This window comes from Oxyura jamaicensis, chromosome 1 (assembly GCF_011077185.1).
Source record: "Oxyura jamaicensis isolate SHBP4307 breed ruddy duck chromosome 1, BPBGC_Ojam_1.0, whole genome shotgun sequence".
Taxonomy (NCBI): Eukaryota; Metazoa; Chordata; class Aves; order Anseriformes; family Anatidae; genus Oxyura; species Oxyura jamaicensis.
In genome coordinates this window covers 69870414-69887515 of record NC_048893.1, presented here as the reverse complement: position 1 = coordinate 69887515, position 17102 = coordinate 69870414, and positions in this window count along the sequence as shown.

Genomic DNA, 17102 nt, shown 5'->3' with positions numbered 1-17102 from the left:
CTTCCAAGTAAAACCTGGGATAACCTCAAGACAGAAGCTCACAGTGCACTGCAGGAGCTGAGCAGGTTGTTGTGATCAGAGAAAAAAAAAGGGGGGGGGTGGGAAGGCAGTATATTTGGCAAAACTGGCAGGTTTTTGGTGGCAGGGGCCTTGGGGGTGACCTGTGTGGGAGGAGGCCACAATCAGTCTTGGGTCAGTCATAGCTGCCTCCCGTGGCTTTGAAACAGGTGGGAACAGCCCACAGTGAGCCAAAACTAGCCAAAGGAGCACGTGGCACCCCTGCTCAAATGTATTTAAGAATGAACAGCAGCCATTAGGAGGAGCTAGGTGAGGAGGTGAGTTTGGAGACACATAAAGAGACATATGGAGATATATGAAGAGACATGGAGGAAACATGGAAAAGATGTGTGAAGAGATATGTGAAACGGCACACTAGGAGAAATTGAGGGGAATGTGGAAGGAGATATTGTTGGGGACACAGCTGGAGATACACTCCTGGAAGACAACAACCCACACAGTAGAGGGAACAACTCTGAGAGGCTGCAGCCCACAGAGGTTCCATGCTGGAGCAGCAGTACCAAGACGCCTGGAGGAGCACTCACTAAGAAGCAAAGACCAGAGGATAAAAACCTTTACAAACACAACCCCAGCATCCCATGCCACTGTCACCTCATTGAACAGATTGGGAGGGACTGAGGGTAACCTGCAGAGAAAACAAGGGGAGTTCAGCCTAGGAAAGTATTTCTTGTAGGATGAGCCTGCTCAGAACCAGCAACAAATTAAGTAGCAAAAAACTCCCAAGTCAAAACTGTTCTGCCTTTAACAGGAGGCTGTAAGGCAATCTTTCCTCTGCCTAAACCCACATGTAACCCATCCTGCTGCTGAATGACAGTGGGAGGGTAGAGGTAGGCTTTTTTTTTTCTGCTCTTAAAAAAAAAAATACAGATAGCACATAGTTTATTCACCTCGTAGCTTATTACAAGAGCTGCAAGAGTGCTTCATCTTGCTTCCTGTCTCATACTGGTGCACAACACAATCTCCTAGTATGTCTTCCTAGGCCCAGCCCTCTAAATTTGGTGAGGCCAAGCAGCTATTCCCTTATAAGGTTCATTTTGCAGCTACCCATTTCTTGCAATGTCTCCCTGCCTTCCAGCTGTTTTATTTCCCCCAAACTTTCCTTGCTTCATTCCAGCGAATAGGGTAGAGTCTACCAAGTAGCTTTGTTTCTTTAAATTTGTCACTATTTCCCTCATAGACCTGAAATTATAAACAGCTGTCTACAAAAACACAACTGCTTCTAGAGTAACCGATGTTAAGGACTCACAGAGACGGTTATGACATCAGCCTGTGCACAGGGAGGGAGACAGGGGTGCAGGAAACAAAGATCCTGTTTCAGTGCAGATTATGCCAGCATGAGCAACAGAGAGACATATGGGATGCACAGCCAATTCCTTATAAAGAAAATGCCTCTCAGTTTATTCAGAATGATCCAGAAAACTAAAAAAATAAAAACAAAACAAACAAATAAAAAAACAACAACAGCAACAGAAAAGCAGGTCCCCCACTGAGTCCCCAGGTACCCAAACACATGCCAGAAAGAAAAGCTATGCAGAGCCACCTATGCAGATGCCCATAGAGCTTGCCAAGGAGCAGATGCCTTGGGCAGTATATTAGCTTCCACAGTTTGGCCTCTGGGGCCATATGACTGCTTCCAAAAAATGCAGAGATGAGGAGAGAGGTACACTGGTACTGAGCACTAGTCTGAGTAGCACCTGGCCAGTATCAGCCATTTTGAACTGTTATTGCATTAACCCATCTGATGCTTAGGAGTCAAGATTTTCCAGACTTAAACAGAAGCACAAGAAAATCATAAAGGTTACTTTGGTTAACAAAATTAGCTCTAAATAAAACCCAAAGCTATTTCCTGCAAACTTGCAGGAACATCTTGTGGAGAAATGCAATTGCTAAGTAAGAAACATGATTGGCCATTAGTGTGAATGCTTTCAAGGTTTAACTTCTGTATAACTGATCAAATTACTGTATTAATTTGGACTTGGACTTTTCCTACAAGTGCACTGATTATTCTTGCCAATTGATACTCAGTGTTTCCCACCTGCCAATATCCACATGTCCTCAGCATTCCTATTCATAAACCCAGTGCCCATTCTGGTACTTCTGTCTGACAAAGGAGAGCTGTTTTCTATTTCAGGCAGCCACAACTGCTGTATGATAAACGTGTGGAAAGAGGGAATCCCAACTTAAAAATAATTGTTACTAAAGCTCAGCAACAAACATTACCTGGGTTAAAAACCAAGTGTACTGGTCTACTTTCATACTCTTCATATTTTCACTCATGAGATATAGCATTTAATCTCCTGCAAAATTATTCCCTACATGTGAACCACTGGCTGTTAGAAAAATATCTTGCAAACTGTTTTTCTGAAACAGATGTGTGTGCATTTGTTTTGCACGCAGAAAAGACTGGCAGGCGGACAAACACATATCTCCTCCTGTCCTCTCTTTTTTTCATGCACTCTAATTTTAGGGAACCTTGGAAATTATAAATTTGTAATGGAAACAAAAGCCAACTAAATTCTGAAATGTGTTATTGTGGGAGTGTGTGCAGATTTCATTAAAGTATCTAACAAAGCACAATTGTCTTATGATAAAGATGTCTGATAGCATTTGTTTTCTGACTGTGACTCCAGCCTCAGATGAAACTCAGCATTGTGTGCAGAAGTGCTGATTTTCTTATGTTTAGACAGGCCATACAGTGTGTTGTAAAGAGAAGAAACATCTGTTTTCATCTTATAATCCAGAAACAACAACAAAAAAGAACAAAAGCAACATCTTCACAAGAATCAACAGGGCACCTTTCTCTCTGTCTTTAAGGTCCATCTGCATATTGCTGCAGGAAGGGGAGAGGGGAAAGGGAAGTGGAAAAGACTTCTCCATTTAATGGTGCAGCACTAGAAAAACAATCCAGGAATAGAATGGCCATATTTTAAAAGCTGACATGTTTGAGCTGACATGTTTGGTGTTTTTGGTTTGGGGTCTTTTTTTCTTTCTTTCTTTCCTTTCTTTTCCTTTTTTTTTTTTTTTTTAAGTTAAAAGAATTGCAAGTATATATTTCAAGGGGAAAAAAAGGAAGAAAAAAATAAACTACTTTATTAATGTATGTTGCTGTAACTGCTACCAGCTCCTCCATTTCTAACTCAGACAATATGCCCAGATGTTTTGACAACTTTAATGCCACGGGTCCTAGGGGTATCCTTTGACACACAAGTTTTCAGTAGCAGTTTTAGCAGATGTGAATGCTGTGTACCCTCCTTGCCCATGCTGTTTGTTCCTGTGCCCAGGCCAAGCCCTTTATTGTACTGATTTAAGTGTTTTGAGCCGGTAGTTGTTCCCACTGAAAACTAACATCAGCCCTTTATTGTACTGATTTAAGTGTTTTGAGCCGGTAGTTGTTCCCACTGAAAACTAACATCATCTCTCTCACTCCCCTTCCTTTTTTAAAAAAAAAATTATTTTTTATTTTTTTTATTATTGGATCTCATCTGGATCTGATCACTGATCTCCTGCTTGTTGTGCATGAACAGCAGTACCAGCAAGTGAGGGGTGGGAGGCAAGTAATGGGCTGCTCCTCTTGGTGGTAGTGACACCATTGGACTGAACTGAAATTAGAGCATAGGCAGACATTGAGAGAAACAGCATTCATCACTCAGCTCGTGCTGCTAGACACGCCACTTCAAGCGAACACTGATCAGATTCTGTACGTTGGAGGAAACCACGTCACATAAATGCTTCAGAGCAAGATCAAAATGTTTTGAAATAAGCTGACATAGGACACTTCACCAATACAGCATTACAGAAACCTCTGGTAAAAGTGAGGGAAAGCCACATGTGGTGGTGGGCTGAGAGGGAAGTGCTTAAGCCTCTCTGGGCCTGTGCTCTGCTCTTCTATGTGCTCCACCAAAACTAAGGTGCTTTATGTTTCAGCAACTGATAAAGTCTTCCAGCTTGGTTGATTCACCCCTGATTTTTTTATTTTTATTTTTAGAGACAGCATGTACACCTCTGCAGGTGGAATTAAATCCTAAGAATTAAGTGGTGTGAGGCTTCAAACTAAATTCAGTAACAAAACAGCAAAGCACAAGACCTGAACAGACAGCAAGTAATGACAATCACAACCACAGCGTGGAAGAGCAGGAGCAGAAGTGTGTACACACAGACACACAGACACACACAGACACACACAGACACACAGACACACAGACACACACAGACACACACAGACACACACACACAGAGACACACACACACACACAGACACACACACACACACACACTTTTCTTTCCAGTGAAGACAAAAAATTAAATCACCTGCAACAGTATCAAAAGTAGAGTCTGTCCTCTGAAAATAGACCCCTCATACAGGTATTTTTTTTTAGATATACTCTTTTCCTCCACCAGTTTCGAGCCAATGTGAAATCAGAGAGAGAAAAGTCCTATTACTTGGAATTTTCCTGGTGAGTTTAGGGCTTTGGTGACATGATTTTGAGCACACATGACATAACACACAACACCCCCATCCTGCCGCTACCACCCACAAGGCCACCCCAGCCGCAAGTGACCAGCACCCTACATGTCACCCCAGCGCAGGGAGGTCAGCGGGGCAGAGAAGCAGCACACAGCCGCTCCCCCTGCCCCAGCTCCTTCATGAACAACTTCAAACCCTAACCTGCCCTCTCCCACCCGCCGCCCGGCTTCCCTAGGGCCCGACAGAAGCCGCCACGGCCCGCCCCGCCGCCCGCCATGCCGCTAGACGCCGCCATGGCGCCACCTGGCGCCGCGGGCGGCCTGGCTGTGGCGGCCCGGGAAAATGGAGGCCCCGCCTCCCCAAGCCCGCCGAGCCCGGCGGGGTGGCAGCAGCCCCGGCTTCGGACGGCCGGAGGACGGATGGCAGGATGGCGACTGGCCCCCGAGGAGTAGGGGGATGCTGCGGGAGGGGGCCGCCCAAGGACAGGGGATGCTGCTCGAGCTGGTGCTGCTGGCAGGGCCAGAGGGGACTCCTGGCATCTTCTCTGCTCGTTTACATCCAAATAGGAAATAAGCCACAGGGGTATTGTCTTATACACAGGTTGCACCAACACAGTGGGTACATCGTGCTCTGGCTTTGTGTTCTGGGAATTACCATCTTCAGTCTACCACTGCATCAGGGCACCTGCATTTCTTTCACAATGCTGTACATTTGGCCTCCCTCTCCATCACCCAACTGAAAAAAGTGCTAATTTGTTTCCTGGCATAAACTGATACTTCTGTTATTCTCCTGTGACAGGTTCAGGCTTTCCCCCTAAGGCACTGGTAACATATTGCAGTAACATATAATACATGCTAGTTTGCTGTGCTGTCACAGAAAATTGAACAGACCCTTGGGAGCTGAAGTCCCAGCTTTTATCAAGTCCTAATACTCAGCAAGCCATCAAAGAAGCTGTGTCACCTTGGGAAATGGTGAGTGAAAGCACTTGAAAGTGATACTGGTATTTCTAAGAATTTTACCAACAGCCTGACACATTAAGCAAAGCCCTGTCAGATGAGGATTTCTGGCTGCATAACACGCAGTATTGACAAAGGGAACTCTAATCTTCCATGCCAAAGAAAATGTCTTCCCTCAGAAATTGAGAAGCCTTCCCGCACCACTTGTCGTCTGACAGTTGCTGAATGGAAGCCAGCAAGGCGCATCTGCCTACCACAGGGAGCCAGGATGGCAGTTCAGGAGACTTCACTCTACAAGGCAGTGCTGAGCTAATACCCTGCTGTGTCTGTGTGAAGAAAAAGGAGATGAGGGTGTGACTCCCTGGCTGCAAGTGCCATCTTTTAGTGAAGTCAAAGATTCTGATGATGAAATTGCAGCATAATTATTTCTGCCTCTCAGCTTTTCCTGCTTTTTAACAGTAGTAATATTATTACCTCCTATCTTAAAACATGCATAACATTTGCAGTAATAACTCCGCTGTTATCTTCTGTTTCAGGTCACCCATTTCTCAGGAGAGACTCCACATAGCTTTACCTTGTAGTAAGGTTGGGATGTCAAACTTTCTCTGTTGAGACAACGGTGCAGTAATGAAACTGGAAATGAAATAGTGCTATGATACAGCAATGGGATGCAAAAGCATGGCTTGTATTGCCACTTCTAGGTTATGTTAAAGAAACCAATGCAGGACTGCTGGTATACAAGTATAAAGACCGTCCTGCTCTTCCACTCTAGCAGGCCAGGCTTGCTGAGTTTTTTTTTTTTTTTTTTTTTTTTTTTTTTTTACTGTCAGAAGGGCAGCATACTCTAGAAAGGCAAAAATAATGGGCTAACCATTCTACCATTTGGATTGACTCCCTTGTGATTTTCTTCACAGCTATGACTGACTTCTTACTGTGTGATTTTTTTTAATTTATTTTTTATCTTTCTTACTCAAGCAATAGAGGGGGAATTTGTGAGTATACGTTCGTATAAACTGTGTTCACAGCAGTGAAATATTGTCCACATTATTATTCAGTCATTAATTTCATTTTTCTAAAACATGATTTAAAATCCATGGTGCCTAAAGCTTGGTATGTCTTTGGACCCAGCCTTACCCAGCTATGGATAAATTTAATTCTAGGCTGTAAATCAAACATCAGGAGAAGAAAAACAGATGAGTTTCTGCCCACAGTTCTGATGTAGCACCTAAATGAACACTCCAGGCTTGAGGATGATTAGGACTCTTGCAACTCCTACGTAAATAAGACAGGCAGTTGTTGCAGGTCTGGGATAGCAAGCTGCAATGGCCTGGGAGGCAATTCAGCTTCTAAAGGTTGTGTCTCTGCAGAACACATTGTCCCATTTCTCCACAGTCCTCACAAGACCAGTGTCTAGCCCATCACACTGCAAGTCATTATGAAAAATGAGCAGTTACAAAGCAAAACTTCATATGAACAGAGAAAAACAGTGGGTTGCTGTCCTGGGCTCTCTCCATGAATAAAATCACTTTTGAAGATATTCATACTAGAGAGAAGATATGGAGGTTTCAGGGTATGGGTATCTTACCATCTTCTGGAGGAGTGATTGCTTCTTCATTTGTCTCTGTGACTCTCCCTTCTGGCTTTCTAAGACACATATTAAAGAAAAGGGAAGAGCTCCAGTGCTCAATTGCTGCAACAGCTACTGAGTGTGTGTGTATGTTTAACCATAAAATAAGCTATAACAAAACTACAAGATGTAAAAAAACAGAAATATTCCTGTAACAAATATAATTTGAAATCTGTAATATAGCCATTCATTAAGTAAGCCTTAAAAGTTGCAGATAGGAATCCAACATGATTTGAGTGTTACCTTAGATTTAAACAAGGGAAATAGCTGAAGCAAAGAAGCCCCAGAAACGTGTTTTTCTGGTAGATACATTTGGTTAGTCAAAGGCTATTACTGTCAAATGTTTAATCAGGTACAGGTTTATTCCTTGCGATAAAGGTCTGAGTATATATTATAATTGCTCACTTCTAGCCTTGAAAACACAGATCAGAGAATCACAGAATGGTTTGAGTTGGAAGGAACCCTAAAGAACACCTAGTTCCATCCCCCCTGCACTGGAAGACAGCTATAAGATCTCCACAGGGCCTTCTCTTCTCTAGTCTAAATAACCCTAACTCCCTCAGCCTGATTTCATAGGAGAGGTGCTGCAGCCTTCTGATCATCCTCATGGCCCGCCTCTGGACCTACTCGAACAGGTCCACATCTTTCCATCTTATGTTGAGGCCCCCAGCTTAATACTGAAGGTCCATGAGACATGAAGGAGTGACAAGGGGTAGGGAAAGAAACTGCTCCTCAAGAGAGGACAAGCTAGGAGCTATGGGTGACCACAGCATAGGCAATGACCTCACCCCTGCACCCCCACCCCAAGCACAGTCCCACAGGATCTGAACAATGTCCATTAGCAGCCCCCAGCCAGGTGACGTGAACTAGCTCCAGGGTCCATCCAGGAAGCCTAGTGAGGAGACGGTGCCAGAGACAAGGCTGTAACATAGGTCCAAGGTCTAAACAGGAGACGGGAGAGAAAATAGCTACAGACAGAGCACAGTTCAGGCAGGCACTCACAGGGCAGGTTAACAGATCAGGGACCAGGATAGGAGCAAGGACACTGATCACTTCATGAAAATAGGTTCAGCTGAACTCAGCAAACCACTCACAGAAGTGGACTCCACACTGAAAGGAAGCACACCCGTGCTGAAAGGAAGCTCATAGTGAAAGTCACTGAAAGGAAAAGCACCTAAGCTGAAAGGAAGCTCAAACCGCTCAGAGAAGAGGACCCCACACTGAAAGGAAGTACATCCGAGCTGAAAGGAAGATCATACTGCAAGTCGCTGGAAGGAAGCTCATACTGAATGTCGCTGAAGGGAAGTTCACCTGATCTGAAAGGAAGCTCAAGCTGAGAGAAGCGGACCCGCGCACACAACTGTCCCTCACTGGCTGAAGGTAAGCAGTTGCACGCCATGGGGAATCATATGTCCTTAGAAACAAAGAATGTCCTGGTAACCTTCCAGCTTATTCCCTTTATTACAAATCAGAGTTTACAATCCTGAAACATGGGACCAAACTGAGGCCCAGCTTTGGGACTGTACTACTAAAAATGACAAGGTTGTGGCTGAATTGCTCGGCGCCTGGCGAGCGATCTCTGAGGCCTTAACAAGCCACATGGGACCACAATCAGAAACATCTGGTTTGTCAGATAGTAAGGGAGCTGCAGGCTCATCCACCGATCCGACGGTACTGTCATCGCAGGCCTTTGCTGCTATCTTCCCTGATGATCTGGACATTCCTTTTGATCCAGGCCCTAAAGGTCCTGAAAAGGAGCCAAATCTGTTTCCCTTCGATCCGGGAGGGATAGGATACATAAGGTCAGAAGGCTGAGTTGCTTAACACCTTAAAGCGAGACATATTGTTCCCACAACTAGCCCTGGAACTCTCCCATGTTTATAATCAAGAAAAGGAATGGAAAGTGGAGACTATTACATGATCTGAGAAAAATTAATGAAGTCATGGATATTAATAGAAATAAACTTAAAGGACCATTTTTTTATGTTACACATTTGCCAGAATTCGGAAAACTTCACTGTGTTTATGTTTCAAATGATAACTTTTCTGCCTGTATTTTTGCATCTGTCTGTGCAGGAGAAAAAGCAAAGGATGTGTGTAAACATTTTCTGACAGTCTTTGTAACACTGGGATTGCTAAAAATGATTCAAACAGTTAAAGGGCCAGGATATGTGGCCCATGCAACCCACTTTTTTTCTGCAGTGGGGCATCCAACATCTGACAGATATACCCCATTCTACAATGGGTCAAGCAATTATTGAAAGTGTGGGAACAAAAATGTTGTTTTTGCACCAGAATTGGTAACATAAGCACAGGAAGTACCAGACATGCTGCTTCTTGGGAATGCCCGATGTATGGGGGGCAGCAGGGGTAAGAAAGACAAGTACTAAATTGATATTCAACAGAAAAGAATTTACGGGGTGTATGTGACCATGTAAAAAAGAATCTTTTTCTAGAGATGTTACATTGTTCAGAGTTACACTGTTTAGAAGAAAGGACATGGAAGTTGCTAAGTGTTTGTGTTGCCGGGCAAATCTGTTAACCAATGAATAGTTAGTGGGAAAGCACTGCTATAGAGCTAATGGTATAAGAAGGGAGCCTGTCCTCAATAAAGAGCTGAGGTTGAAGTTATGTCCTCAATAAATGATGTTGAAGTTATTACCTCAATAAAGTAGTAGAAGTAATTGATCCTTAAAGAACCCTGGTATCCGTGTGGCCATTACACCACAGAAGATTGGTTTATCATATATATATGAGCTTTTTTCCTCTCCTTCCCTAACTGTACTGATACACATAGAAGTCTGGGAACAGGCTTTGACTATGAAAAAAATGATGCAAAAACATTTTTGAGTTCTTCTGCCTTTTCTGTATTATCTGTTTCTAGGTTGTCTACTACATCCATCAGTGGAACCATGTTATTTGAATTCCCTTTTGCAAGCAGCAAGTGTTCTTGTTACCTTTAATGCTTACTTCTAGCTTTAGCTCAAGCTGGGTTGTAGCTTTCTGAGTCTGTAAGTACCTAAGTAATGCTTTTATAAGACTGTACTTTATAAGTTGTCTTTTTTTTTGGAGCATAAAAGGATTGTTACAAAATTCCTTGTCTTCCTCCACAGTGGGATGGTGTGCTCCTGAGTTCTCATAACTTATTTTTATAAATCAGTTAGATCTCCTGAGCATCTTTCTGCTTCTTGGCTGATTTCCAGGGATTCTACCTTGAAATTCCCTGAATGAGCCCAAACCCACTTTCCTGAAGTAAAGCGTCCAAACTGCCATTCATCTTCCCAGCCTTTTTCCAGTTCCTTCCACCAGAGGGAACAATGGGCAGCTGAGAACAGTCCTCGTGAAAAACTAACTCCACAATCAGTAAGACTGTAAAGTAGGTATGTTTATTCAGCGCTGGGCAGCCCGGGCTGGGGGGGGGGAGGGGGGAGGGGTGGGTAGTCCCACCAAAGTTGTGTGTGCAATTCGCTCGCTTGCATTCTCTTTTATCCCCTAAAATATTACATATGCATTAAGTTTTGCAACACATTTATACATATTCATTTCCTAGCTCCGCCTAGCCCCACTTCATATACTAATTATCTTATCAGTCCTTCTGCACTTGCATAGTACTCTCTGGTGGTCATCCGGGTGGTCATCGGGATGAAGTAAGACATCTTCATCAGAGCTGAACTTTTCACCTTGTCTCCCTGTGCATGCTCTCTGAGCCCTTGGTCACAATCTGGGCCATAAAGTTGGTTTGGTCTGGTTCTCAGGGTCCGAGGGGTTCCTGTTATCTCTAGGCCTTGCATGTTTGACGTTCTTTATCTTATCCTTTTATAAACAGTCCTCCTTCTCTCGGAGCCCTTGGTCACTGTCTGAACCATAAGGTTGGTTTGATCTGGTCCTTTTGGTCCAGGGGCTCATCTGGAGGCCTAAGCGCAGCACAGGCACAGTACATCGCAAATGTAGCATATATTAAGCAACGAGTGTAGCCTACATATTTATGCTGAATCAGTCACTGTCTAATTTCTAATCCCATGTTTCAGTCCTGCCTAGAATCACCACACCATATTTAATTAAAGTCCTTAGAAGATCACAGCACTGGCTTTAAGACCAAAAAAAAATAAATAAAAAAAAAGTTACTCAGTTTGGAATTTGATGGCCTCGTTCTCATTAATAGTTGTACGGAGATCCTTAAATCTGCAGATGGGCACTGCTAGAACCGGTTTGTCAGTGGGGAAGAAGGGGAAAACCCCAGCGATTTCTTCTGTGAGGAGAAAGGAATGAGAAATGTAATGGTTCATTAAAGCTCAGAGTGCCCATATGGAGTTTGTAAGAGGAAAGGCCACTTTTAACTACCAAATTATTGTCTGCTATATCTGAGTATAGTGGTAAAAGATGCTATTTGACATATAGCTGTGGGTCTGCATTTAGGGATAGCAGTCCAGCAGCTTCCAGCAGCTTTCCTCATTCACATGGTAATCAACCCTGCTCTGCTGTAGGTGGGACAGAAGTACCAGAAAATAGCCTAGACCTGGGGAGACTGTACTTTTTCTGACTCTGAAGTGCTGTGTGACCTCTGTGAATGTATCCTACTCTTCCTTTTTGTCTTGACTGCTAGGGTTTGGGTCAAGGATTGCTGGTTGCTACAGAAAGTAGTACAGTTGGTCTTTGATGTTGGGTAAGCGGTAATTGATACCACATTGTTACAGCAGGGGCAAAATTGTTTCATGAGTGAAATCACCGTGATGGACCCAAATAAAACAATGCTGTATGGTGCACGCTTTTTGACCAGCTATTAGGCAGACAGAAATTTTGGTCCTTGCTTCCTTCTTCCCTTCCTTCCCCCACAGATCCCCCATATGATCCTCACTCTTGTCACAAATGGGCTGAATCCATTTTATTATTCCAAAAGGTTTATTAGGCAGAACATACAAGGCACTAGGGGAAATGCTGTCATTAGAAGACCATTGCTATTAGTCCTACTGGCACAGAAAACTCTACTGATGGAGCAGGAAAGCAGCAGCTGGGACCATGCTTGGATGCAGGGAGCCAGGTGTCCCTCCTCCTCCTGAGATGAAGAAAGGCAATAGGATATCTTAGTCAGGCTGCAGTGACTACAGCCCAGATAAGAGTTATTTATTATTATTATTATTATTATTTTAATCTAAAGAATCCATTATAGAGCTAATATCAGGCAGCTTTCAGAAAAAAGCTCAACATTTTCAGCATCTCTATTCAGAGTGTAGAACTTGTTGCACATCTCTTTCGTTACCACCTCATAAAAATCAAAACAAATATCCACCAAAATTGTACAACCCAATGAGAAACAGTGACACTTGGAAATCCTAGGAGCTGTCAAAATTCCTAGGATGTCAAAGAAGAAATTTAAAATAGGATATTCTAATTACACATAGACACCCAAATTTCTGTTTAGAATAACTTGAAAGTCACTTTGAAATTTGAACAATTCTCACCATGACTATCAAGAGGTTTGAGACGTCAGCACAAAATTGACTTTCACCTGATACGCTACTAATTAAGTCAATTAGAAAGTCATCTCCTAATAATTAATTAGGACCATCATTCCTATTTTCAATTAGTTGGGCACTGCAGACTATAAATTACTTCAGGAAGTGTGACTTCGTGTCTTCAATTCTTATGAATGTAAATACCCTTCATCATTTCTCAAAAAAAAATAAAATCTTAATCACCAGAGTATGTATCCCTCTGCACCCTGAAGATGAAATGTAACCAAAAAAAAAGAAGAAGCAACATGGTACAGCACCTTTGGGCATAGAATGGAACTGGGACAAATGAAAATCAGAGCTTCTGTGTTGTGGTAAAGTCTTCTGTTTGATGATCTTCTGTCCTCCCAACTTGAGATGGATAGCTGAGTACAATTTTTCATTGAATGAAATATTTTTGGTCAAAGCAAAAGCATTATATGTAGAACCACATTTCGGCACTGCTGTGCATTGCCCCATATATAACCACCGTAAAGCCCCTGGCTTGGCCCAGCCAGAGGGAATCTGTCTGCCCCTGGGGAACCAAAACCAGGGTGCAAAATCAGACCCAAACTACAGCTCCTGTAAAGTGAGGCAACACCAGGCAAGGCAGCTAAACCTCAGCATAATTGAAAACATGAATTTGAACATGTGTCAGTTCAAAGACATAAAACACAACACTTTGGTTTTGGGGGAGAAGAAAGCTTCATTTCAATCCCATATCCCCCTCTGAGAATTTTTTCAGGTGTTCAGCAAAACTAGAATAATGTCAATGGGAAACCCCTTATCAACTTTTATGAGGAGTGAGGTGCTATGAGTGTTCTCTACCAAGGTAAGTAATGTCATTAAACAATCCTCAAGAAGAGCATTAGATCCAGTTCTAAAGAGCAGTAAAACATTATAATGCTCTGCAGAGGCTTCCTTTTCCCTTCTTTCACAACCAGGGGCTCCAAATGTTGCAGCTAATGTAGTCTGCTCTCTCCTTGCACTCACATGCACCTTGGCGTTTCCAGCTGACGAAAGCAGAGAGTTCAACACTGTTGTTGGGAGGGACTGTGGCTCAGACCCACTTACATTTTCAGGAGGCCCTGCTGTTTTCTTTTTTGAGGGGCTCTACACAAGCCCACTTAAGTTCATTTACACAATTAAAACCCTCGTGGAAGCATGAATTCTGGGAGATTTACAGCACTGCAGAAGTGCTAAGTCTTATGATTAATGGACAAACAAATGCCACAGAAGTAGGAAGACTGGAAACCCAGCATCTCTGTCTCAGAGGAAAAGACCCTTATGCACACAGATGTTTGGTTTTAACTTAAATGGAAAGAGCAGCTTTTATTGTTAATGTTAAAAAAAATGTAGTAAGTCCCGAAGGGTTGCACAAAATGGATATCCCAAAATTCAGAAACCATACTTCTTCCTCAGGAAGTCCAGGATTTTATTCTGCATATTCCTTTGGGAATTATTATCCTAATTTGACACAAAGTGATAAATTATTAATCTTTTAATTACTGAGGCTTATAGATCTGCCATCTGTGTTTTCCACCTCGTCTTTTTCCACCCTCTGGTAACTGTGCAAAGCAGGGCAGCTCAGATCATTTTGCAGTATTTTCTATTCTGATCCAGTGTTTTTCCCTGACTGGAAATTTTGCTAAAATATCACTCCTTGATAGAAGTCCTTATCAAATAATTTATTCCATAATTTATTCAATTTGACCTGTGAGTATAATTAAGTAACATGGGCTGTAATTGCAACTGTGCCAGCCTCTGATCCCCTCGATTCATATGGTTTCATTTTGCTTATGGTTTTCAGTCCCATACTTCCACTCCAAAACATTTTCCCTTCACAGCTATTAACTACAGTGAGTGAAGTGTATAAGAACACTGTACATATTTCCTATATGAAGCACATGACAGTTTTCCATTCTAGAAAGGGAAAACACCCCTATGACATAAGGATATGTTCATTCCACTTCAAATGCCAGCAGTAAACAGAAGAAAATAAAACTTTAGGTACTGAGGTACACCAGTACACCCAAATTAAGACTTTAGGTCCACAGGTACAGAGACTGAGGTACATCACAGCCGGTGATTTAGCTTGTGCCAGCTGAGCTGTGGTAACTGCATCCTTCTCAGCTGGACATCTAAGCAAGTCTTCCTCTTATGTGTGTGAGGACCACATGCTGGAAGTTACTGAAACTCCTTCAATGCATATGAAGTAATTAGTGAAATGTAAATATGCAAATATACAAAGAAAAAATAATAGTGAAATACAAGTATTAAAAAGTAGGCATAAAAGGAACATGCAGTTGGAGGTAACACAAGCACCTGAAAAAGCTCAGTGACATCTGAAAATTTTGTTCTGCAGGGAGCTCTGTCAGAGCGCTGGCATGGTGCAGTGTACACATCCCCTGAAAACTGTCAGAACCTCACAGCTGCCAAGAGAAGACATTCCCCATTTGGTGAGGGGCCGGTATGCCACTAGATTTCCATGCAGCCAAAGGGGTTTTGCAGGCATGCAGCTAACTCCAAAGGCCTAATGGTGAAAACACTTTCCAGAGACAGATGTGTACAATTTTTTAGTCTGTTTCATATTTCATATTTCATAGTCTCATATTTCATTATCAATGCAGAAACTCAAGTTATTTTTTTCTTATAGAAAATAAGGATTAAGAAATCTTTCCTAAGAGGGGCTTTTGGCCCTGTGGCTCTTGCGCAAATTCTTCTTACTGCCTTACAAAAAGGCTAGAAGAAAGGGGGTTGACACTCAAACCCTACTATGACATGTGGAAAATGGACTCCACAATCAGTAAGATTGTAAAGTAGGTATATTTATTCAGCACTGGGCAGCACAGGGGGTAGTCCTACCAAAGTAATGCGCACCCCAGTGCAGCAACTTGCCTTGGTTATATGCAGTAAAGAGTTGCATACACATGAAGTTTCCCAATGGCCTATACATATGCATGACCCATCCCTGCTTCATATTAAAATTAGTTCCAAGAAGTCATTTCCATTACCCCCCCCCCCAATCTGCGCTTGTGCAGTGTCTCTTGGTGGTGGTCACCGGGTGTCATGGGGATGAAGGCTGATAACTCTTCTTCATCACCACTAGTTGACCTCCTGTCTTTGTGCAGACTTAGCTGTTCCTTGGCTCTTGTCCAAACCGCAGGGTCATTCTCAGATGGTTCTTGAGATGGGTTCCCTGTTTTTATCAGGAACCATCCTTTGTGAGGGGCCCCAAGACTTCTTGTTTCGGTTAATTTGCACAGTAGTAAGTAAAGACATTAAGCAACATCTATTTTTAATACAATAATCTAGGTATTCATAAGTCAACATCCTGTCTACTAAGATTCTCTTAACTCCCTCAGCTATGCTCTGCTGACTCCCAGGCTCTGGACCACATCGTTGGCACTTAGGGCAGGTCGCAGCTTACATTAGCCTTAAACAAGCTGGTTTAAGGACAGGATAGTGGGAGCCTGGGAAAAGTGTTTTTGCCTTATAAAACCGGAACAGCACTAAGCTGCTGGTCAAGAGCTGGACCAAAAGCTAATGTAAATAACAAGCAAAATAACATCATGTGGGTTTTCCCCACCTGGTGTAGCAAAATAAATAATGTCCAGTATTGCATTTCTATTGGCAGCCTCATGGCATAGCTCAAAGATAAAGAGAGTGTGTGGGAGCCATCATAGCAGGCTGCTTCATCGGGGAAGGGAGTTGAGAGTTGAGGGCAATGATGAGCAGCCCAGGATGTGTCCCAGTGGGCACAGGCAGCCCCACGGTACCTGAGCAAGGTGAGAAGAAGTAGGCACAGTACCTGAGAAGGGTGAGCAGAAGCAGGACCAAGAAATCCCTTGGTGTCCTGCCCGGTGTCACCCACCAGCCCGGGTCAGGGCGGGTCAGGAGCACCAGCGCCAAGCCTCAGAGGGGAGCGGGAGGATGTCGGTGGGTTAGAGGAGGAGGATGGAAGTGCCACCTGGTCCTCAAACCTCCCCCAGTCCCCACGGCTGGCTGCAGCACATTGCACCGTCCGGAGACAAAACTCTCCGGCTGCAGTGGGGCATCCGCCACCGGGGGTCGCTGCCCGCCGCCTTTCCCTTTTCCCCGCTGGCCCGGGGCGTCCCCCCCGCTCCCCTCCGGTCGGCAGCAGCCTCGGCATCCTTCCCGGAGGGGCTATTTCCCCACCTGCCGCCGGGACGATCTCCACCTCGTGCCCCAGGACTGATTGTCCCACATGCTGCAAGCCTCCCGCCCCTCTGCATGCAGGGCCAGCGCCTAGCTGGGCATGTGAGCAATCAGAGCCTGGAGTCTGTTTGGCAGTGCCTTTGGATTATCAACAAGGGAATTTGAGGGAATTTGTTAACCGTGGATGCATTAGGCACTGCTTGCCGACCTCTAAACAGTCCCTGCTGTGTGGGTATAGAGGGCCCCGGTGCTGCCAAATGCTCCTGTAGTTCATGAAATTTTCTGAAGCTTGGCTAAGCATGGGTTAG